At 35.8% G+C, this 24,641-nt stretch overlaps 1 long non-coding RNA gene across 2 annotated transcripts in view; it reads right to left on the bottom strand.

Moving 5' to 3' along the window:
- Positions 1-19,348: 19,348 nt before the first annotated feature.
- The window catches only part of LOC141550950 (uncharacterized), a 32,576-nt gene continuing 27,283 nt past the window's right edge, over positions 19,349-24,641 (bottom strand). For both annotated transcript variants that reach the window (XR_012484736.1, XR_012484735.1), the window contains one exon: positions 19,349-19,849. This is a non-coding gene — a long non-coding RNA (uncharacterized LOC141550950). The remainder of the gene's footprint in view (positions 19,850-24,641) is intronic.

Genomic DNA, 24,641 nt, shown 5'->3' with positions numbered 1-24,641 from the left:
AACAACAAAAAAAGTGAAAATACTATGTTATAGTATTGGGAACATTCAGTTCCCACAGTCCTCTCTCTGGGCTTAGATGGCTCTCTTCATCACAAGATCATTGGAATTGGTCTGAATCATTTTCTAAAGAATACCTTCCCTGGGTCCTCCATCTGTTAATATCTTCCATTTAGGTTATCTCCCATCTCATCATATCATCTCATCTCAAGATATAGCTTGTATGTGCCCAGTTATTTGTATACTGTCTTCCCTATTAGAATGTAAGTTAGTTAAGAGCAGGAGCTGTTTTGCTTTTCTTTGGATGCCCCACTCTGAGCATCTACAGTAAGCACTTAATAAATGCTTACTGACTGCATAACTGATCCCATAAATATTCTGCATTGGTTGGACCCACAAAAGTCATATTGTGGTATATAAAAAGAGAATTCAAATGAGGATGAAAAAAACCTTGTCACTTGAAGAATAGTTCAACAAATTTCCCATTATGGTATAGTCGAAAGAAAATTGCCACTAGAGTCACAGGACTTGGGTTCAAATCCACAGATGACTTACTACTTGAATAACCTCTGTTGTGCCACAGTTTCTTTTATTGTCCCGACTCAGTTTCCCTAAATTGTCCTGCCTGGAGTTTTCCTGAATTGTTCTGCTTCAGTTTCTACCCCTCCCTCCTAATCATGATGTTCCAGATAAAGAGAAAGACCTTCTATCTTAGGCATCATCAGAATGTTGGGTGCCTCTCCCCATTCTGTAAATCCCAATTATCAGATATCCCCCATGTCTCCCCACACCCTGTCGGAACTAGATTGTTATTCCTGTGTTCCTGCTCTTAACACTCTGACTCTGCCCCTGCCTCAGTCTATCGCCTGTAGCTGAGCCACATGTATATATGTTATTGAGAACTCACATTGTTTACTGGATTCTTGGAGAGATTGTCTCATTCAGTCCTGGGACCAAACCATGGATCCATTTGGTCCCAGTAAATCTCTCCCTTTCAAATAAATTATTAAAATACTCTCTCAGTTTCTCTGGCATCACACCTCCTCCATGAAGCATAATTTCCTCCTGTGTAAAACAAAGAAGTTTGATTTAATGGTCTCCAAAGTTCCTTTCGGTGTTGAGTCTAATTGTTACTAGACTATTCAGACTTTCTTTGAAATCTGTGGCTTGGGAGAAATGTGATTCTGGAGGAGATGTCTTCTCCCTAAGGGATGAAGAGATTCTCTTGGGAGTCTGTGATCAGTCACCCAGGTTTGGGAGGAAGCTGAGACAAAGCCACTGAGACGAAAAGTAATGATACAATGACAGGCATTGCACAAGTAGGAGTGAGAGAAAGAAAGAGACAGTCAGAGAGAGACAGACAGAGAGACTTTTCTGGCACAAAACCAGCAGCGTCTCTTCCAGAACGTCACTATCTGAGTTCAATACCTAGATAGAGTTTGGGTGTTGCAGACATGGTTGGCTCCAGACCAATCCCTGCTCATCAGGGAAAAAAAAACTCTGATGGGAGTTGCTAGAACTGAAACTGCTGGTTATTGTCACTCTTTTTGAGATAAGAGGAAGGGATTATGAAAGTTAAAATTCCTCTCCTTTCCCAAATGATGTTCCCATTTAATTCCTATTTGATTCTCTCTTTGTTCAAACTTCCTCTCTAGTTTTGATTGCTTTCAAATAAAATAATGACCACTTATAACTTCTTTGTAATGCATCTTATATATATATGAATTGCCATAGGGAGAATTGCAAAGGAGGAAGTCAGTGAATAGCTTTGTGATACCTAGATAACTAAACAGATGGAAGGCCCTTTGGGGTCAGACCACTGGAGTAGCAGGGAAAGGAATTATTTTCATTCTCCTCCACAGAAGTCTAGTAAAATGAAAGAGAATGACTCTTACAAACTCCTAGAGAGCACTTATAAATAAACCACATGACTCAGGACTATCAACCCCCTAATTACAAAGTCATACATAAGCAAGATTTAGGTGGCTTAAGGCGACTAGTCTTTCAGTGAAGCTTGGGTCCAGCTGAGTGAGAGGCAGAGTATAGTCATTCCCCTCCCAGTCCCCCTCCCCCAGCACCTCTCTCAGCTACCTGGTGAGGGAGAAAGGCTAAGGGTTCTGGGAAAGCACTGGGAAACCCCCCTTTCCCCAATATTCTTATCTCCAGACTATAAATAGCATAACTAGCAGATTGTTCTATGAGGCAGGGTCTGCTTATAGATAAAGGAACAACTGTGACCTTTTGGAATTGGTGGGAAGGGCATAAAAACTAGCTTTAAATATCTGAAAGGTTCAAATGATGGAAAAGGTAATAGACAACCTCTGTCATTGCTGAGAATAGAACTAGAACAAATAGGTGGAAAATAACAGGGATGTGAATTTTAACTCCATATAAACAAAAGCATCAGAGCAACTAGGTTCAAATATTACTCTGCTGCTTACTAGCTATGTAACTTTAGACAAATTTACCTGGAAGGGTCAGACCCTGAAGGGCCTTCATCTATTTAGTTATCTAGTTATTCATGGGCTTCCTTGCTTTGCAATTCTCCCCGTGGGCAATCATGTACAGATAAGCATGATTGAGAAATTATGGATGATCATGATTTTATACAAACCAGTCAAAGCTGAAAAGAGTTTAAACAAATAGAGAAAACCAAGTGGGAATACCTACCTCATTTAGGAAGGGAGGAGGGGAATTTAACTTTCACAGTCCCTTTCCCTTAACTTAACATCTCTAGATTTCAGTTTCATCAGTAAAATAACAGGAGTAAAATAGACGGTCTCTAGGATTCCTTCCTAAATCTATGACCCATTCTACAATAAGATTGAACTAATGGATATCTTAAATGGTTTTTTTCCCCCCTTCTAGGTCTGTGATTTTATCCATGTAGGGAAGAGTAAGGAAATTCCCTCTATTTGTACAGATCAGAAACCATTCTGCAATTTACAACATAGAGTTTCCTGGGAGAGCTGAGAAAGTAAGTGGTGTGCTAGGATCACACAGGCAATGAGTCAAGAAAAGGCTTAATTTAAGCAAGGTTGTCCTAAGTCTCCAGTCAAGTCTCTATTCACTATAGCACACTGCCTCTTGCCTTGTTCAAAAGAGGAACTTGATAAAAAATGTTTGTCAAATTGAACTGAATTACAAGAAAATTGTGTGGCTATATGCCAAGAATACTCTAGAAAATGTTTCAGTATTTAGAGAGCTATTGGACTAGATAAATTTATTAAGGTCTCTTTTATTTCTAAGATTCTATCAAGACCACTACTCATCAAATAGATATTTCTCTAATTATGTCAATTTATATAGGAATTGGATATTCCTATATTTTAAAAAAATTCTGTCTTTTTTAAGTTTTTAAGTTCTGTCTAAGAGAATCTAGGATATGGGGACACAGGTGATGTTCTGTCCTAGTAAAAGGCTGTAACTTTAGAAGAAGAATATAGGAGCTGAAGAATATGTAGGCAGTGTCAAGATGAAAACTGGTTTTTCTACACTGTGGCTTAAGATATCAGAATAAAATGTATTTTGATATCCTGCACAATGTCTTAGGGAATTGGAAAAAAGTCATCTTTGGCAATAGTCAAAGAAAACTAACTAATTAAAAGATTTTGAAAATAAATGAATTTCCAGGAACAGGGGGAAAATCTAGATAAAAAAAGTAAAGGAAGGAACACAATAGGTATTCCAACAGTGAGTAAAAAAAGACAAAGAATAGTAGATGTGTTTCTTTAACAAACATCTTTTTTAAGATCTCTCTCAAGCTATCATCTGCTTTTTCATGAGTCTTCAAACTGGAAATTCAGTTGGGATTTCAAGACTGGAAATTTGGGAGATGAGAGGGTAGATTATGAAGGCTTTTGAATGCCAGAGGATTTTGAGTTTGATCCTGGGAGCAGATGGAGTTTATAGAGTGGAGGGAAATGGCCACACTGACGTAGCACATAAACTTGTACTTTAGGAAAATTGCTTTGGTGGCTAAATAGAGGAGAGATGAGAGTAGGGAAAGATTTCACTTGGGCAGATCCACCAGCAGACTACAGTTGTCTAGGTGTGAAGTGATGAGAGCCTGCATTAGAATGGGAGCTGTGTCACAGGAAAGAAGAGGATGTATTTGAGAGATGTTGGGAAGATAGAACTGACAGGCATTGGCAACAGAATGGATATGGAGCCAGAGGGTGAGAAATGATCAAGAGTTGGGGGCAAGGCCTGGGTTTAAAGTATGGGTAATCAGGAGAAAAGCTGCTTTTTAAAGGAACATGTAAGGTAGGCTTGGGTGAGGATCTGGGGCAAAGAGAATGAATTCAATTTTGGACATGTTGGGTTTAAGATATCCACTGGGCCTCTAGTTCAAGATGCCTGATAGATAGTTGAAGATATGAAATCAGAGATCAGTAGAGAGATTAGGGCAGGAGAATCAATTTGAGAATCATTAGCAAAAGAAATGGTCATTAAATCCATAGGAGCTGATGAGATTAATGACTAAAGTAGTAAAGAGGGAAAAGAAAAGAGGGTCCAGAACAGAATTCAGTGGGACACAGACATCTGAAGGGTGTGAATGTAGATAAAAATCCAGTAAAAGAACCTGAGAAGGTGTAGTGGAGTGAGCAGGAGATATAGGAGATAGTGGGGTACTGAACACTTAGAGAAAAGAGAAATCAAGCAAGAAATAATATTCAGTAGTATTAAAGGCTGCAGAGAGGTCATGGAAAAATAAGGACTAAGAAATAGCCATTGAATTTGGTCACTAAGAGATCACTGGCAATTTTGGAAAGAGAAATTTCAGTGGAATGATCAGTGACCTTTAGTGTAGTCAGAAGCTAGATTGTGAAGGTTAAGAAAAAAAAATGAAAGGAGAAAAAAGGGAAACACCTATTATGGATGGCATTTTCAAGGAGGTTAGACAGAAACAACAGAAGAGATATAGAATAATAAGTTAGAAAGGATGGAATGATCAAGTGAGGGATTTGGGGAATGGGGGAGCTGTATGCATGTCTACAGGCCAAAGGGAAGGAACCAGAAAACAGGAAGAAACTGAAAATAAGTGACAGATTAGAAATGGCAAAGGAGGTGATCTGTTGAAGAGATAAAATGGAATAGGATCTCTCCGTTTTAGCCTTCACAGAGGTGAAGGAGGAGAAAGTGATAGGGGATGAGGAAGAGGGAAAAGAAGGAGTTCATGGAAAATGGCCTCAATTTTTTTCTGTAAAATATGAGGCAGGTTTTCACTTGAGAAGGTGGAGGTGGGGTTGGGAGAGGAAAGAGCTATGAGACATTTGAGGGGAAAAGATCTTGAAGAATCACCATGGAGAGTGGGATAGTGAATTGATGAAGGAGTTCTAGGAGGATTATCTAGCAGTGGACCTATTTGAGGTTGTGTAACATAAGCCAGAACAACTGCATAAGTTTTTTTTCCTACCTTCACTCAGCAACATGTGTATAGGAGTGAAGGTTGAGACTTGGCAGAGCAATTGACTAAATGATAAGGGGGCTAGGACTCAACAAGAGCACAGTGAGGAGTTGAATTTGTTCACCAAGAGGTTCTATAAGGGGAGAAGAGAACAGAGTAACTAGTGCAGGGGAGATAGCCTGAAGGAGAATTGAGGAGTCAAAGAAGTGGTGGTTATAGTGTGGACCAAGAGTAGTTTTTTATAAAGATGGAAAATAATAGATTTTGGTTGGATAAAGAAATTTCATTATTTTTAAACATGAAAGTTGATGAACATTTGTGGGTGATGGGAAGATCAAAGGTATGACTATTTTTCTGTGTGATTGAGGTGGAATAGAGGTTCATGAGAAGTGAGTAAGGGGAGGAATTGAGTGGAGGAGTTGGAATGTTTGAGCAGGAGAATCAATATGTATGTTGAAGTGCCCTGTACTAGGACAGGAATTGGATGGGATAGAAAAAAATTGAACTCATTGAAGAAAGAAAGGAAATGACCTGGATTGGGGAGAAGAGTTCTGTAGGAAATAGCTAGCAGGATTTTGCTTGGATGTTAGAGAAGAATATTATGAACCTTAAAAGAGGAGAGGTTATTGAGAGAGGCAAGTATGGAGAGAACCTGGAAGAGGCAATAGGAAGCAAGAAATATTCCAATAGGATAGCCTTAATTCAATCAATAAGCCAAGGAGAATGAGTAAAAAGTACAGCCAGTATTAGAAAGAGTGGTCAGGGAGTGTCTCATTACAGGGAAACTATATTTCAGTAATAGCTAGAAGATGGAAGGAGTGGGAGAGGAAAAGATTTAGAATAAAGGAGTATTTATTGAAGCATGCATTCCAAAGGGCATGGTGTTTGATAGAATTTTGGGGGTGCAAAGGTTGGGGGGTAGGAATAAGAAATCAAGAGGTGAAAGAGAAAGGGATTTGGATGATGCCTTTAATAGGTTTAGAATCACTGCAATGTATAGAATATGACCAAATGAGAGAATTCATCATGGAGTAGATTCAAAATTTCTTTTCAAAGGAGGATGGAGACAAATACAGCTAGAGACAGAAGGCCTACGGTGAGATCCTCAGTCTCATTTTCTATTCTTCCTTCTGAAGGCTGAGACTTAGCAGGAAATATCTCAGCAGGAGGTGAATGTCAAACTTGTTCAGCTGAAGAAGGAAGTCCTGTTCCCTACCAACTTTCCACTTCCTCTTCCCTCCAGGGAAAAATGCAGTGAGAGATATACAACCTGAGGTCAAAAAGAAAGTTGCTCCTCTTTGCAGCAGAGGAGAAACTTTGTCAAGTTTGGGAGATCAGGCAGGCAGCAAGAAGTGAGAGTTACCTTATGCTCCACAGAATCTAGTTGGCCCAGTCTGGCTCCTTGTTGGGGTATACATGCCATAGAGGTTGAAAGGTGGGCAATCAGAAGAAAATCTGGCTCCTCCTCTCATCAATGTTTGTAGATTGTGCAGAAGAATTCTCCTGCTGAATTCCTTGCTGTTTTTCTTCAGTAAAAACACATCTGCACAGCATAAGGTGGGAGACAGGGTCCAAGGAAGATTTCCTATCTCTATAACCTCCCTTGTGGTTGTCATCTTTCACACAGCTTACAGACTGTTCTTTAGGAAAGTCAATCTTTTGCTCAAACACTTTATTCCCTCCTGCCTACTGAGTAATGCTCAAATGCCTGATGTTGGCATTCAAGGCCCTCCATAATTAGATACCATTCTGTCTTTTCAGCTTTCTATTGTGTTTCTCCATCTACTATTTTGCTTCAGCCAAACTGTATTACTGCCCATTCCCTATGGTCATGATTTACTCACCCTCTACGTGGAATGTCCTCTCCACCTCTCCTTTCATCCATCTTTGAACTTTTACTCATTCTGTAAAACAATTCAAAGATCTTTTCCTTTGGAAAGCTTTTCTTGACTTTTCAAGTCAGTTATGACCTCCCCTCCACCTTTTTCCTTCCTTCTCATTACTTTTTAATAACTTATTTTGTATTGTAGTTATTTGTGTGAATCATATTCCCCCCTATTATGTTGCAAACTTCACAGGCATAAGAACCATGTCTTATCTAAACTTTGTATCTTTCCCTATGTCTAACATCCCACTATGCACATAATGGGTGTTTAATAAATGTTTGTTGAAATGCTGAAAGCCAGGTATCAGATAAGGTCTTAAGTTGTTTCACTGACACATTTTTCCTTCATCTCATACAATATTACATTTCTATACTCTTATACTCTAAAAATAGAAAAATGACAGAGGCATTTCTTACACTTTTAGAAAATGTCAAAAACCAAAAAGGTCAAATTAGTTCTTTTTTTGCTAAATAAGAAAACTATAATTTGTAGGGGCAGCTAGGTGGCACAGTGGATAGAGCACCAGCCCTGAATTAGGAGGACCGGAGTTCAAATCTAGTCTCAGACACTTAACACTTCCTAGCTGTGTGACCCTGGGCAAGTCACTTAACCCCAGCCTCAGAAAAAAGGAAAACAAAAAAAATAAACAAAAATAGCACTATAATTTGTAGGGAAAGACAAAGCCAACAATCACTGTATAGTGTATTTTGTGTTAAACTATGTGTGAATGATAAAGGAATCAATTCACCTCTGGTAATTTCCCAAGAGTTTTTAAATAACTCAGAATCATCGAAATGAAGAAGTAAAAGTATCCTTAGAGTTCATTTAGCTTACTCTGTACCTAAACAGGACTCGCCACTGCAAAATCCCTTACAAGTTGTTAGCCAGTCTCCGTTTATTTAAAGGTCTTCACCTTCAGTGACAAGGAACCCACCATTTCTCAAAGTAGCCTATTTTACCTGTCTACAGTTCTCAGTTATCAGGATATTTTTCTTTTTATTTTGCTAAAATCTACAATTTTTACCCAGTGCTGTTAGTTCTGCCCTCTGGGATCAAATAGAATAAATAGCTTCCACATGACAAATACTTCTAGACAGCAATCATGTCTCCATTAAATTGTCTCTTCTCCAGACCAAACATTCCTAATTTCTTCTTGTATGGCCTGATCTCCAGTCCTTTCTTTCCATCTATTCATTTCCCTAAGCAGAAATATGGTCAATGGCAAATGAGAAGGAATACAAAATGGGGCAGGATTCTTATTGTTACTTTAGGACACACAGAAGGAGCACACTTAACTGATGTTTGCCTCCTATTTTGTTTCCCTGCTACCATCTACTTCATCTTGTGCATCATATGGAGCTCCTTTTCCTCAGCAAAGTCATTTTCATAAAGGATGAAAAATGCCTTAAGGCCCAAAATGTTTCATTTCAAGCCTAGCAGATAGTGATTATTATGAAACCTGACACAAATCCAAAACCATTTTGGTAATTTTCACATACTCTGACAATGAAGTTATTACTGTTGAAGTTTTCAGATGAAATACTTATTGTGCATTCTCCTTGTGCCATTCCTGCAGAGCATGAACAAATCTGAACCACATCCTCCTCTTATTATTTAAAAAAAGTGAGCTGTAGGACATCCACCCAAGACAACAGAGTAGGAGGAAATAGTACAACTCAACCTCAGACAGCTACCCCAACATGATCTATGAAGAAGGTAGACTGAGTAGCGATTGGGAAATTTAGGAAAAACTAGAGGATCATCATTCCAACCCAAGATCACAAATTTGGCTTACAGGTAAGTAACTAGAGCAAGAACTGTGAAATAGAAATCAGAGAGGCAAGGATTAGAACTCCAAGGTAAGTCAGCAGCTGATTAATTCAGCTCCAAACCATGTCCAGCAAGTTTGGAGTCTCTCAGAGGGGCCAGGAGGATGGACTTAGGGCAGAGTTAGGTCAACAACATGACACCTAAAGCTAATGTTAGACTTTGTCCCTGGCCCAGACCAGCTGCCCAGTGTCTCCCCAAGGAGCATGGACTCCATGGACTTATTCTTGAATGCAAATTCGCTCAGAGTAAGTCTTAGTTTCAGTCCCCCCACCAAAGATCTCAGCTGGCAGGTGCATAAAAGGTGGGGAGCAAGGATTACAGACTCAGCCCTCAGGGCTCACAGCTAGCCAGCCATTCTGGATTGCCCAGAGTAGATTGCTAGAAGAGAACCCCAAAATATCTATAATCAAAATCTCAGAGAGAAACAATTTGTCAAAAAGACTAATGAGAATTCATAAAATAAATGAAGAAAGACCTCTTTTTTTTAAAAGGGACGGGAAGTAAAATGGTATTGCAAATAAAATGAAAGTGATGAAGAAAATCAGGTTCATATAAGATTTAGCTTATCCATACCATAAAGCATGGAATATGATATTCCAAAAAGCAAAGCTATGGAGTTACAACCAAGAGAAACCCACCCAGAAAACCTGAGATAATCTCATAAGGGGGAAAAATGGATCTTTAATAAAAATGACTTCTAAGTATTTTTTCATGAAAACACTAGAACTACTAAATCACTACTGATTAGAGAAATGCAAAGTAAGATAATTCTGAGGTATGACTTATAGCTATCGATCAGGAAAATATAATAAAGTTGGAGGGGCTGTGAAAAAAGGGACATTGATGCATTATTGGTGGAGTTGTGAACTAATTCAGTCATTCTAGAGACCAATTTAGAACTATGTCCAAAGGGCTATAAAACTAAGCATATTCTTTGATCCAATGGTCTCACTACTGTCAGTACCCCAAAAAGATCACAAAAAAGGAAAAAGAACTCACATGAACAAAAATTATTTTGTTAGCAGCTCTTTTTGTGATGTCGAGGAATTAGAAATTGAGTAGATGCCCATCAGTGAGGGTATAGCTGAATAAGTTATGGTATATGAATGTATTGGAATATTATTGTTCCAAAAGAAATGATGAACAGGCTGACTTCAGAAAAGCCTGGAAAGGCATACATGAACTGAGGTTGAATGAAATGAACAGACCCAGGAGAACACTATACACAGTTAACAGCAAGATTTTGTGATCAACTGTGATATTTGGGAATCTATCTGCCAAGACAAAGCCAGGAATTATATGAACACAATTACAAAACACTTTCCACACAAATAAAGTCGGATCTAAAAAATGGAAGAATATCAAGTGCTCATAGGTAGGCTGAGCTAATATAATAAAAATGATAATTCTACCTAAATTAATGTACTTATTCAATGCCATACCAATCAAACTGCCAAGAAATTACTTTATAGAGCTAGAAAAAATAATAACAAAGTTCATCTGGAATAACGAAAGGTCAAAAATTTCAAGGGCATTAATGAAAAAAATGCAAGTAAAGATGGCCTAGTTGTACCAGACCTAAAACTATATTATTTATGCAGCAGTCATCAAAACCATTTGGTACTGGCTAAGAAATAGAATGATTAATCATGGGAATAGGTTAGGTTCACAAGACACAATAGTTAATGATTATAGTAATTTAGTGTTAGACAAACCAAAGACACCAGCTTCTGGGATAAGAAGTCACTATTTGACAAAAATTGCTGAAAAAATTGGAAAGAAAAATTATATGGCAGAAACTAGGCATTTACCCTCACCTAACACCCTATACTAAGATAAGGTCAAAATAGGTTCATGATTTAGACATAAAGAGTGATACTATAAGCAAATTAGAAGAACAAAGGATAATCTACCTCTCAGATCTGTGGAGAAGGAAGGAATTTATGTCCAAAGGAAAACTAGAGTACATTATGAAATGCAAAATAGATAATTTTGGTTATATTAAGTTAAAAAGTTTTTGTACAAACAAAACCAATGCAGATTAAGATTAAAAGGGAAGCAGAAAACTGGGGAAAAATTTTATATCCAAGGGTTCTGATAAAGGCCTCATTTCTAAAATATATGGAGAACTGACTCAAATTTAAAAGAATACAAGTCATTCGTCAATTAATTAAATGGTCAAAGGATACGGACAGACAATTTTCAGATAAAAAAATTAAAACCATTTCTGGTCATATGAAAAAATATTCTAAATAACTATTGATCAGGGAAATGCAAATTAAGACAACTCTGAGGTACCACTACACACCTCTCAGATTGGCTAAAATGACAGGAAAAGATAATGATGAATGTTGCAGGGGATGTGGGAAAACTGGGACACTAATCCATTGGTAGAGTTGTGAACTGATGCAATCCACATGTGCAAAATGTTTATAACAGCACTTTTATGGTGGCAAGAACTGGAAAATGAGTGGATGCTCATCAGTTGGAGAATGGCTGAATAAGTTATGGCATATGAATATTATGGAACATTATTGTTCTATAAGAAACTATCAGCAGATTAATTTCAGAAAGGCCTGAAGAGACTTACATGAACTAATACTAAGTGAAGTGAACAGGACCAAGAGAACACTGTATACAACAACAACGAGATTATGTGATGACTGATTCTGACATGGCTCTTTTCAACAATGAGATGATTCAGGCCAGTTCCAATGGTTTTATAATGATGAGAGCCATTTACACCTAGAGAAAGGGCTATGGGAACTGAGTGTGATCACAACATAGTATTTTCACCCTTTTTGTTGTTGTTTATTTATTTTTTGCTTTCTTTCTCTTTTTTTCCCCTTTTTGATCTGATTTTTCTTGTGCAGCATGATAATTGTGGAAATATGTATAGAAGAATTGCACCTGTTTAACATATTGGATTACTCATTTTCTAGGGGAGGGAGTGGGGAAAGGAGGGAGAACAAATTTGGAACAAGATTTTGCAAGGGTGAATGCTGAAAACTATCTTTGCAAATTTGGAACAAGATTTTGCAAGGGTGAATGCTGAAAACTATCTTTGCATATATTTTGAAAATAAAAACCTATTTTTTAAAAGAAAAAATGAATGCTGAAAACTATCTTTAATGTATTGGGGAAAATAAAATACTATTGAGAAAAAAAAAGAAAAAAAGAAAAGACTAGATATACCTGAATGGAAACTGGAAAGCATAGGTGTTGAGAGAAATATAAAAAGGTAAAAAGAAGTGGAATGGGGAGAATGAAGGGGGGGGGAAAGAAATGCTTAATAATTGAAAAATAGTTAAAGTTTTAAAAATAAGAAAGTGAGCTGTATGAAAGGCTAAGAATACCTCTGGAGTCTTTATTAATTAATTAAATTATCCTTTTCTATTATATACTACATAGATTCTATAATGTGGTTAGTTGGTCATAGTTCATATAGAACCACAGATTCAGAGATAGAAGGGATCTTAGAATTTATCCAGATCAACTTCATTTCTAAGATGAGGAAATATACCACAAATGGCAAAGTAAATTACTTGAGTTCTCACAGGTAACAAGAATTGGAGCCAGGAATGAATCCAGTGATTTGTCTAATTCAAATCCAGTATAAAGGTGAATAATCTAAAAAGGGTATGTGATCTGTTTGGCTTCTAAAGTCTTATACTACTTGGCTCCACACTGCCTTTTCAGGCTTGTTTTATATTATTTCCCTTTCAATCAATGTGCCTTTGCCCTAGCTGGCCACACATGCTTCTTCCTCTTCACTTAAGTGTCTTGGAACCCTTGGAATCTTTCAGAATTCAGTTCAAGCATCATCTACCTTTTTTTCTTTTTTTTACTTTTTTTTTTTTTTTTTTACTGAAAATCATGATCCATCCCATTCCCCATCCCCAACGTATCCCCCATCCCCTTCCTCCTGGAATTCCTTTCATTTATTTTGTGTAGATAGAGAGATACAGATGCAAATTTACAGCGAGAAAGACACAAACCCAAAGATACTGAGATCTATCTTTCTATCCATTTATCTATATAGCTCTAAATAGATACATAGATGGGTACATATTGTCTCCCCTAATTGAATGTAAGTTCCTTGAAGGCAAGAACAATTTCATTTTTGTCTTTCTATCTGCGGGTACTTAATAAATGCCTGTTGAGTGCTTCATCAGGGATTAATAAAGTTCAATATTTGGTAAGCACTAAGTCAAAATCCTCTCTCACGAGGAGAAAGAAATCCTCTCTCATACACGAGTTAATAAAAATATTTTTACTTGATTAAAGTAAAAGATCTATTTCAGGATGTTCCATGGTCATTACTGGCTTCATCTTGTGACCATCTGGAGACCAGAGTGACCAGCCAAGCTGTGTGGATTTGCTCATGCACTCATGCATACACACACATACACACACACTTTCACAAAATTCATTGGCCTATTCCTCAAAGTTTGCTCTGTTCTGTGAACTCTTCTGACATCCAGAGTATTTTTCATCCACAAAAAACCTTTTCAACAAATTGAAGTTATAAACTTCTTTGAGATGACATGAATTCTTAGTCTTGGAAATATTATTTGGAAAGTTTAAATGTTCTTCATTGGCTTCATATTCAATGTTCTTTTCACAGCATAAACAAAGAAAAAAGGATTTAGAGGAGAAATGAGGGACACATTTAATAAAGTTAGTGGAGCAAGCCAGTCCAAATAATGAAGGGTACAGGTGAAAAAAAAAAAAAATAAGCCCTGTTTCAAGCAGAAGAGCAAGCATGGAACCACACACACACACACACACACACACACACACACACACACACACACACATTTAAAAAAAACACAAAATAGCATGAGAATAATGGAAATGTAGTAGAGTATATAAAAGAAAATCTATTATTTTCTTTGATCTTATAGGAACTTGAGTTAGTATCTATAGATGAAAAAGGAGGTTGAATGTGGACAGAGAACTTGAATGACTTGGACTCCTAATGTCTTTTCCCCTTAATAGCAAAAGAATAATCACTTGCTTGTTGTTTAACCTCCATAATTGTCTCAGTTCTCTATTTCAACTTGTTCATGTGAGCCTTATATACTATGGATTTTCCCGCAGGCATCTATTTGTGTGCTTTGCCTAAAATACAAAGAGCAAAAAAAAAAAAAATAGAAAAGAATATTAAGATAGGATGAGGAATCCTCGGGTACTATAGGATGCCAGGGCTGATTCTGTGGGGCAGATGGCTTGCAAATAATTATTTTATAAGTTGTAAGAATTATTAGAAAAGATTGAATGCATTTAAAATAATCTTATTTTATTAGCTTTTTAATAATTTTAGTTAAGAGTCATGATCATTTAGGTAAAAACAAAGCCAGATTTGGATACTAAATTATCCAACTTGGCTCTCTAACCCCAATTATAGAACTACTCACTGTGGTACCTGGTTTTAAAATGAATTGTAAAGGGAGCCTTTAATGATGGAGCAATTTGGAACATTAAATCAGCCAGTTTTCTACCTCAGATAATAGGCACAGAGACAGAATGATTGAAATGAACACTAGTAGCTTTGTCTAGGGCTAGCTTTACACAAAGCAAGATGGAAGGTTGAGCAAATACAGAGAATTTGGGCAGTATACTCTGCCAATCCAGATAACTCCAGTTCTAAGGCAGAGGACTTGACCTGAATTGTCTAGGTTGGCTATCTACCCAAACCAAATCATCTGGGAAAATGCCAACTTTCCTTTTCACTTATATAGTAGACCTTAATATGTTTCTACCAATGAGATCCTTAGAGGTCATTTAAATGACCTTTATCATTTAAGAATCATAAAAATTACAAAATATGGGCAATAATTGCAAAATAATTATATTTAAATAATAGAAACAAAGAATTTCAATGAAAAATCATCCCAGAGTCTCATATATTTTGTTTCTGACTTCATCTTATATCTTTTTAAAGGAAACTCTCACAGAAGATAAGAAGTGTGTTTTTTTAAAAAGCATTTATTAAGCACTTATGTTTCAGGCACTGTGCTCTGTTCTTAGGATATAAATACAGAAGTGACAAGATTCCTCCCATCAAGATATCACATAAAGCAGGACTTCTTAAGCTTTTTCACTTGTGATACCTAAGAAATTCTTGTGTGACCCTATGTACATAGGTATATATAAAATAGGTATACAATTAGACATTTACTAATAATAAATCATAATTTCAAACCCCACATTCAGTTATATAACCTCACATAAGGTTGCAACCCACAGTTTTAAGAAGCTTTGATATAGAGGGGACTGACGGATCCAGAGGTGGTATTTCTGTCTAGGCAACTGATTCTTTCTCTAATGGTAATGTTGATTTGATTATTATTCTCACACTTAGAGATAGGAAGAAAGGGTACTTAAGGACAATACACTTGTGGTAACCAAGTATAACCAGAGACATCTTTCTGTATTAAATCAGTTAGAAATAGAGAACTCTAACAAATCAGATTAGAGCAGCTGGGGCAGCTAGAGGAGTCAGTGGATATTATACCAGACCTGGAATCAGAAAGACTCATTTTCCTGAGTTCAGATCTGATCTCAAATACTAACTGGGTAACCCTGGACAAAACACTTAACCCTGTTTCCCTCAGTTTCTTCATCTGTAAAATGAGCTGGAGAAGAAAAAGGCAAACCACTCCAGTATCTAACAAGAAAATCCCAAATGAGTTGGACATGACTGAACAATAACAATAACCAACTAGGAGCATAGGGGCTTAAGGCTATTATAAACATCCCTTTCTACAGGTCTAGCATAACCAGGCACTGCTAAGCTGAGGCGATAAGGGCTAATGACCTTCTCCCACTCCTGTCCTTTATCTGCCCTTCCATTTTGCCCTGGACTTACCTGTTATTTTCAAAAGGGGAACTGGGGTCCCAGTGCTTCCATTATACTTCTTACTTCAGATTCCTGAGTAATAATAGTTCTGTTTTTGGCTCTCATCTCAAACTGGAAAAAAAGAAGTAGCCCAGAGTACAAACATGAATTAGGTATGGAACAGGCAGCTTTATTCTGACACAAAACAGGAATGCAGAATAATAAGGAATCAGAATGGTTGCAATCAGTTGAGAGGTTGATATTAAAGCCTCTTTGGATCATCTGCAATGTGAGAACTTTTTATTAGCTACTTTACATTTCACTACAGCATCTATAGCCTAATCAATGACAAATGGTCTCTTTCTCATTCTTCTCAAACATTCTCCAACCACCACCTTGCCCCATTCTGTTGGTGGGAAACTATGTTCCTCCCCACGAGCCACCTCTGCCACTGTTTTGTGGGCAATTCCCAGAGTTGGGAAGATGTTTGCTGTCCTTAGAGCTCTCACAAGGCCCTGTACCAAGGAATAATCCTAATACCATCCTAATAGCAAAACAGGCTTCCATAAGGGGCCAAGGGCTTATGGTCTAGTGTGGGGAAGGGTATTCCTCCATCAGCTCTTTGGAGCTGGGAGATTAATTACACATCAAAGTGGGCAGCAGAAAGATGTCTGGGTGGTGGGGACTGTACTGCCCTTTTACTGTATCAATAGAGTTCTGGTTCAACAGTTAAGTAAGAGTTCTGGTGGCTGACAAGAAGCAATTAAATAAGGATTTGGTAGCCAAAATATTTCAACAATTAATACTATATATTTATATATGTATATATACACACATATATATGTACTTGTGTGTGGGTGTAGAATATATACATACATTTTTACATACACAGTATATAATAGCCATTACCTAAAAAATAAGTGGTTAAAAAGAGTATACATAGAGAGCATGGTTATGAATTTAATAAGATGGGATGACTAGCTAAAAAAAATAAAATTAAAGGACTGAGAAAAAGGAATGCATTGGGAGAAGGGAAAAGGGAGAGGTAGAAAAGAGTAAGGTATCTGGCATAAACAAGATATAAGGATTTTTACAGTAGAGAAAAATATGGAGGGGATTTGTAGGGGGAGCAAGTGAACCTTATTTTCATCAGAATTGGTTCAAAGAGGAAATAACATGTGTGGGGGAAGGGTTGATCTGTGTTTTCTTTCATTATACCATAGTAAGGAGATGTTTTGCAAGACTGCACATAAATAATCTGTTTCAAATCACTTGTCTTCTCAATGAAGGGGGAAGAAGAGGAAGAGAGAGAATTTGAAACTCAATATTTTGAAAAAAAATGAATGTTAGGGATTGTTTTTGTATGTAATTAGAGGAAAGATAAAGTATTAAATCATAAACAAAATTGTATGTGTGATGAATGCAGAGAAACATGGAAAAATTCACATAAACTCATGCAGAATAAAATAGAGTCAAGAGAACAATACATATGACTACAACAATGTAAATAGAAAGAACTTAAATATCAGACTTGAAAGAAAAGAGATGAGAGGACGCTTTCAACCCAACTTTTCATGGAAGAGGGAGGACACATTGCACTTGTTTGGGGATTTTTTCAATTTATAGATTAGTTACGCTATTTTTTTCTTTTTTATATTTTTTTCTGCAAAAATAATTCCTTTTGTTATACAAGATGGTTCTCTGGGAAGAGAAGGGGTAAAATAGCAGGGAAATTATGACGATATAAAAAAGATATCAATAAAAACATTTTTAAAAAAAGAAATAGAGTATTTTAGCTGTGATCTGATGTATGTTTATGGGGTAGTAGGATCATAAGGGAAGAAAAAGTCCCTTCATAATCCCCAAGAGGATCCTTGTCCTCTTGGCCCAACCTTTACCATTTATTGGTTTTTCTCACTGCTACAGCTCGCTTCTATTTCCCAAGATTCCCACTATCTACTCTAGGCTGATAGAGAAGATTTATATCATTTCCCTTTCTTGCTTGCCTCTTTCCTTCCTTTGGGTTTTGAAAACTTATTCACTACAGGGAAATTTATATAATAGCACAATAAATACAGTTATAAGTGTATAATAATCTTAAGAATGAATTCTATGGACAACACTATCTAAAAGGAATTTGTTTTTTCTACTAAACTTCTTTTCTCTTGATCTTCTACGAGGCCTTATCCTCGGTAGCTAGACAATATAGTGGATAAAGTGCTAAACTTAGAATCAGAAAGCACCAAGTTCAAATTCTACTTTCAACCCTAATTAGTTGTGTGAACTTGAACAAATTTATAGCAACCTCTCTCAGGTTCCATTTCCTCCTCTGTAAATGGGAATGATAAACAACAACCACCTCACAAGGTTGTTGTGAAAATTAAATTAGCTGATATTTGTCAAGTGCTTTACCAATCTTACAGCACAACATAAATATTAGATATAGGTATTATTATTATCTTCAGTTGTTCTAAGTTACTGTTGGTATCTCAGTCTCCTGAAATTTGTTTCATTCAAATCTCCCTCCCTTCCTTTCTCTCTCTCCTCTCCTTTCTTCTTTTTTCCCCTCTCTCCACTTCCCTCCTCTTTCTCTTTTTCTCCCCTTCCCTCCCTCCTCTGTCTCTCTCTTTCTCTGTCCCTGTCTTCTGCTCTTATTCTTCCCCTCTTGCCAATATGACAATGTGTCTTAGTTATCCTTTTAGATTATAAACTTGTCACAAGGCAAGAAAATACTATTTGGTTTAAATTATTCCCTAAATACCCAGTACAAGTTATTAGTGGGCCTAATTACATATGCAGTGGTGACTGATAACAGCAATGAGCTTTTGTAGTTAATGTTGTAATAATGGGCATTGCTGAGTCCCATTGCTACTATTCTAGAATATTGCCTGTTTATATTACATTATTTGAAAATGAGTTTTGGTGCATCTTCAAACTGGGGATTAGAATAAACTCAGAATCGCCTCTATTTGTATCTTTGATCTCCCAAGAGCTTGCCTGGACAAAGGCAGTTTATAGCAGGATTCATTGAAATTGTTTTGACAATTTGGTCCCTCAAAACTTTCCCATTAAGACACAAGAGTTCCAGAGGACCATTTGTTGAAGCTTGCTACCTACCTCCTGACAGAAGTGATAGACTGAACATTTTCAAAATTTTCAAAAATAGCTAATGTGGGAATTTGTTATGCTTGAATATGCATATATATTATGAGAGTTTTGTTTTATCTTATTTGTTTTTTCAACAAAGTGGGGAGAGGTGGAAAAAAAGAAAATATTTTCTCATTAAATACTTTTTTAAGAAGTGAATTAGAAATGGTCCAATAACTGTTTTTTTTAAATTAAAACTTTTTATTTTCAAAACATATGCATGGATAAGTTTTCTTTTTCTTTTTTTTTTATTATAGCTTTTTATTTACAAGATAAATGCATGGGTAATTTTTCAGCATTGACAATTGCAAAACCTTTTCTTCCAACTTTTCTCCTCCTTCCCCCCACCTCTTCCCCCAGATAGCAGGCTGACCAATACATAATACAATATATGTATACATGTCCAAACAGTTATTTTGCTATACAAAAAGAATCAGACTTTGAAATAGTGTACAATTAGCCTGTGAAGGAAATCAAAAATGCAGGCAGACAAAAATAGAGGGACTGGAAATTCTATGTAATGGTTTGTAGTCATCTCCCAGAGTTCTTTCGCTGGGTGTAGCTGGTTCAGTTCATTGCTGCTCTATTGGAACTAATATGGTTCATCTCATTGTTGAAGAGGGCCATGTCCATCAGAATTGATCATCATATAGTATTGTTGTTGAAGGATATAATGATCTCCTGGTCCTGCTCATTTCACTCAGCATCAGTTCATGTAAGTCTCTCCAGGCCTTTCTGAAATCATGCATGGATAATTTTTCAACATTAACCCTTGCAAAACCTTGCAATTTCCACCCCCTCCTTACCTCACCCCCTTCCCTAAATGATAAGTAATCCAATATATGTTAAACATGGTAGAAATATATCCAATATATTTTTCTATTTTTAAAACCTATCTGTTAACCCATTCTGATTCCTGGACCCCCCCTGCCCAAAATGCCCTGAACTCCTTAAGCTTCCTGCTAACTAAAACTTCTTTACAGAGTGCCTAAAAACTTCCAAAATAAAATTGTAATTATTTTTCAAAGTTACATAGATTTAAAAGAAAAAGAGATTTTTTTTTTCATTTTTATCAAGTTTGATATACTGTTTAGATATTTAATAAATATTCATTAATTATTATTAATGTTAACATGAATTGCTAATTGTTAAATCATAACAAAAAATCAAAATTATATATGAATATCAAAATTTTTCACCATTCCTAAAATCCTGGCAGGTCATCTTGCTCTCTGTTTTCAAAATCCTATCACAATCACAATCACATTTCATCTCTCGTCTTTGTCCTCATTTCCCTCTCACTAGTCTTCAAATTCTACTGTCAGATTTGTACAATCTAATCTGGGAAAATATTTGTCTAATTTTCCAAGGCATCCAAGTTTGGGAAGCTTTTCAATTTGGGGTTAAAAGGGAATTAAGAATAGCAGTAGAATGGCAATATTATAGTGGAAAGAACACTAGTTCTTGAATCAGAGGAATTAGTATAAAATCCTAAGGTTGTTTACTTTTCTGGGCTAGTTACATAATCTCCCTAGAACTCAATTTCCTCATCTATAAAATGAGTGGGTTGAATATTACAATCCCTTTCTGCTTTAGAGCTTTAATCCTATAAATTTAGACTAAAATATGCTTTAGATTTTTATTTGTAATTAATAATTCAATAAGCATTTTGAGCCATGGACTGTGCTAGAAACTAGGGACATATGTTCAAAAAATGAAACAAACTATACTCAGAAGGAACTTTTCTCCCATCTTAATGAGGGAAACAAGTTTAAAAATGCAAACCATAAATATAAAGAGAATAAGTGTGGGTATATACATAAATATAAAATATACAAAGTGTATATATATTAACTACAAAGTAGTTAAATACAAGGTAGTCTGAAAGGGTGAGCACTAATGGTTGAGATCAGGAAATGTTTCATCCATAAGACTGTGAATGAGTTGCTTATTTTAAAGGAAGAGAAGGCTTCTGCAAAGCAAAGGTAAGGAGGAAGCACATACCAAACATTGGGTTTGGCCTCTGCAAAGTCATGGAGATAGGAGATGTAATATTGTGTGTGAGGAACAGAAATATTTGACTAGATTGCAGAACATAATATAGTGATGATAAAAAGCCACTGAAAATCATAAATAACTCAGTTTTAAATTAGTGATAATTAAAAAATTTTAAAGCTCCTTAATAATTAAATTCAGAATATATCTGGGAATACATAATTTAAGTAAATAACTGAATTGCTATTATAAATTAAGGAGTCAGTTTGGTATTCCAATACATTAATAAATAGCCATTTTCTCTTCCTATCAATTAAGGAGAATCAGGATTAAAATTAACAAAAACATTCTAAATTATTTTATTGTTGTTTTTCAGGCCTTCAAGAAGACTAAAAAATCTATAACATATTGTTTTTAGTGAGTTGTTTAGGCTACTAGGCAACTAGGTGGCCTGGAGGATAGAGTTCCAGGTTTGGAATCAAGAAGAGTTGAGTTCAAATGCTGCTCAAATACTTATTAGCTGTGTTACCCTAGGCAAGTCACTCAACCACTATTTAGAGCATCTGGGGTGTTAAGAAAGGACTAGATCCTATGGTGAGTCCTTTTCAGGGCAATTTATCCACCTGTAACAGTCAACCAGTCACCCAAACTTTCACTTGTGACTCCAAGAAGCTGAGTCATATACAGCAAGCACACCTTGATACTGTTTAGCCAGATGGACTAAACAAGATTGAGGGTAACCAACAGGCCTTATTGAGAATGTTTTGGCTATATTTTTAGCTATCTTATTTTAGTGACCTTTAGGATCTCTCAAATACTTTTTTTAATTGAAAATTTAATCTAAAGTATTAAAATGGAATAGTTTTGACTCATCATCAAGGTAAATAATTTCTTCATCCAATCAAATAATTATCAATAAATATTAATAAATCAATGCAAATCAATAAATAATTAAATTATCAATGAATATAAAATAAATATATAACATCAAGAAATATCGATAAATATTAATAATACATTTCCAATAAATTTGGAACAAGAGATATCCTATAGTAGCAAATTGAGGGCTAGTCTCAGAATCAGGTTCAAATAATGATTCAGATGCTTCCTGATTATGTGACTTTGAACCTATCCAGCTAATCTATCCAGTACCCTTGTTATTTATACTTCTTTTTCCAGGAGGACAATTGACATCACAGGATAATCTTGACTTGTGTGTGAACCAAATTTAAGTGAGAGTTACTTTAACCTCCCCACTCCCAATCTGCTCCTCCTCTAGAATTCCCTGCTTCTATTGAGGGTATCACCATCTCTTGGTCACTCAAACTTGAAAACTTGGAATAATTTTGACTGTTTTTCTCTCCTCCACTCACTGCTGGCTAGTAAGTTATCAAGTTCTGTTGATTCCACCTCCATCCTACCAACTGTCTCTGGTTAGTTTTCTCCACAATACTGCCACCACTCTGATATGATACCCCAGGACCACTTACTGAACCAGGGCAATAGCCTCCTAACTGATCTCTGTGCCTTCAAACTTTTCTGCTTTTCAATTTGCCTGTCCCACAGTAATTTTTTTCTAACAGAGGGAGCAATAAGGTTAGCTATTTGCTACTGGCATTTAAGACCCTAAAAAATCTTTATGTAATATCTTCTCAGATTATACATGCTCCTGAAGTGTCTAAGTATAAAGTACTAAGGTACTTTATTTTATACTACAACTTTTATTCACATACATAGAATTCTTTCTATCCACATTCTATCCAAAGTATACTAGTTACTACTAGTTGTAGTACTACAAGTACTTGTAGAACCACAAAAACAACTACTAATTACTACCAAACTTGATTTCTAACTTCTAAACTCCATTTCTAACCTCCTTAGTTTGAGGATGAGAAGATATTGCCTCATTTTGTCTTTCAGAATCCTTTCCCTATTTCTCTAGTTTAAGGATCTTCTTAAGCCTTTTTGTCTTAATTTCTCATTTTTTCCTCTTCTCACATCATTCCTTATATAATGTTTATTTGTGAACACAGCATACATTCTCAGCAGAATGTAAATTCATTGATAGAATGGATTATATTGGGTTTTGTCTTTGTAACAACACCTAATCCAAAGCCTTACATAAGAAGGTGCTTAATGAGTGCAAGTTCTGGCTGCCATGCTGAAAAATCGCATTTTGTTCTACTGAATTAAATACTTTTTTCTTTGTAGCCAACAAATAATAAGCACCATGGGATTTGACATGTTTATGTCTTTAATCTAATTGTGAAACTGTAAAATGTCACACATCGCTTCCCAGTTGTAAAACCTCCTTGTTTCCTAATAATACCTGAGTCAAGGTGCCTTTAATTCATGTATAACTGAGTCTCTCAAAATTTTTAGTCAGAAAAATCAGCATTTAAGTTAGCATTTATGGATATTTTCTCAGTCACCTTTTTTTGGACACTTTGGCAATAGGTTTCTGGAACCTAGAGTTATTCTCACTCCCCTATCATTGAAAAAGAATTTTGTGGTAGATCTAGCATATAGTGGATACTTAATAAAAGCATATTTCTGTTGATTATTCTATTCTCTCCTTAAAGCAAGAATTCTAAAGAGTTTAATATCTAAAGTCTGCCCTATATTAAATTAATATCTCCTTTATTTTTTGAGTCATTTTTCAATTTTCAATGAAAATTAATTTAATATATTTGACATTCTAAGAAGATACATATATATGGTTAATATATATTCACATACACATCTACACATATATGTGTATATGTGTGCTTATACACACATACTTTGTTTACAAAACTTACAAAAATTCTATATGAATATGATTTTCTTAATTGACTGGTTTGGGATTTTACAATTATCAATGAAAATTAATTGAAGATGTTTGATACCCTAGGAAGATACATATACTTATATATATATCACATAAGTGCTTAATATATAATGCATAAATACATACACACCCACACATACATATGTATGTATGTGCATACATATACATATATTTTGTTTCTAAAACTTACATTCTAAATGAATGATATGTGGAAACACAGATCTATGCAGGTCATACTATTTTATAGGATATGGTTTTCTTTATTGCTTGATTTGAGTGTTTTAAAGGAAAATGAAACACAGATAAAGGATATCACCAATAATAATAATACGGTTAGTCACACAAGGAGAATAAAGCAAGGAATCTAATTATGGTAAAACTAGTTCTCCCTGTTGATGCACCCCTTGGGGTATGAATGAACAGTAGGCTATTTGGGTGTGGTTAGGACACATCTTGGAAGCTGCAGGAACATTCATAATAATGTTTGGTCAGTTCTTCAAAACAAAACAGACTTGAGCTAAAAAATATATTTGATTATGTAAAACTGTCCTTCTGAACTGATATGACTACAGCTAGTAACTAGTATTTCTGCTTTCAGGAAAACAAAACAAAATACATGCAAATATTCTAAAAAAGCATTGCCTATTTGTTTTAGGCATTCAGAAATAGGGTACTACAGATGACACTATTGGGTTAGGTGAT

Source organism: Sminthopsis crassicaudata, chromosome 1 (assembly GCF_048593235.1).
Source record: "Sminthopsis crassicaudata isolate SCR6 chromosome 1, ASM4859323v1, whole genome shotgun sequence".
Lineage (NCBI taxonomy): Eukaryota > Metazoa > Chordata > Mammalia > Dasyuromorphia > Dasyuridae > Sminthopsis > Sminthopsis crassicaudata.
The sequence above is the reverse complement of the archived record's forward strand: the minus strand, read 5'-3'. Positions and strand labels throughout refer to the sequence as shown.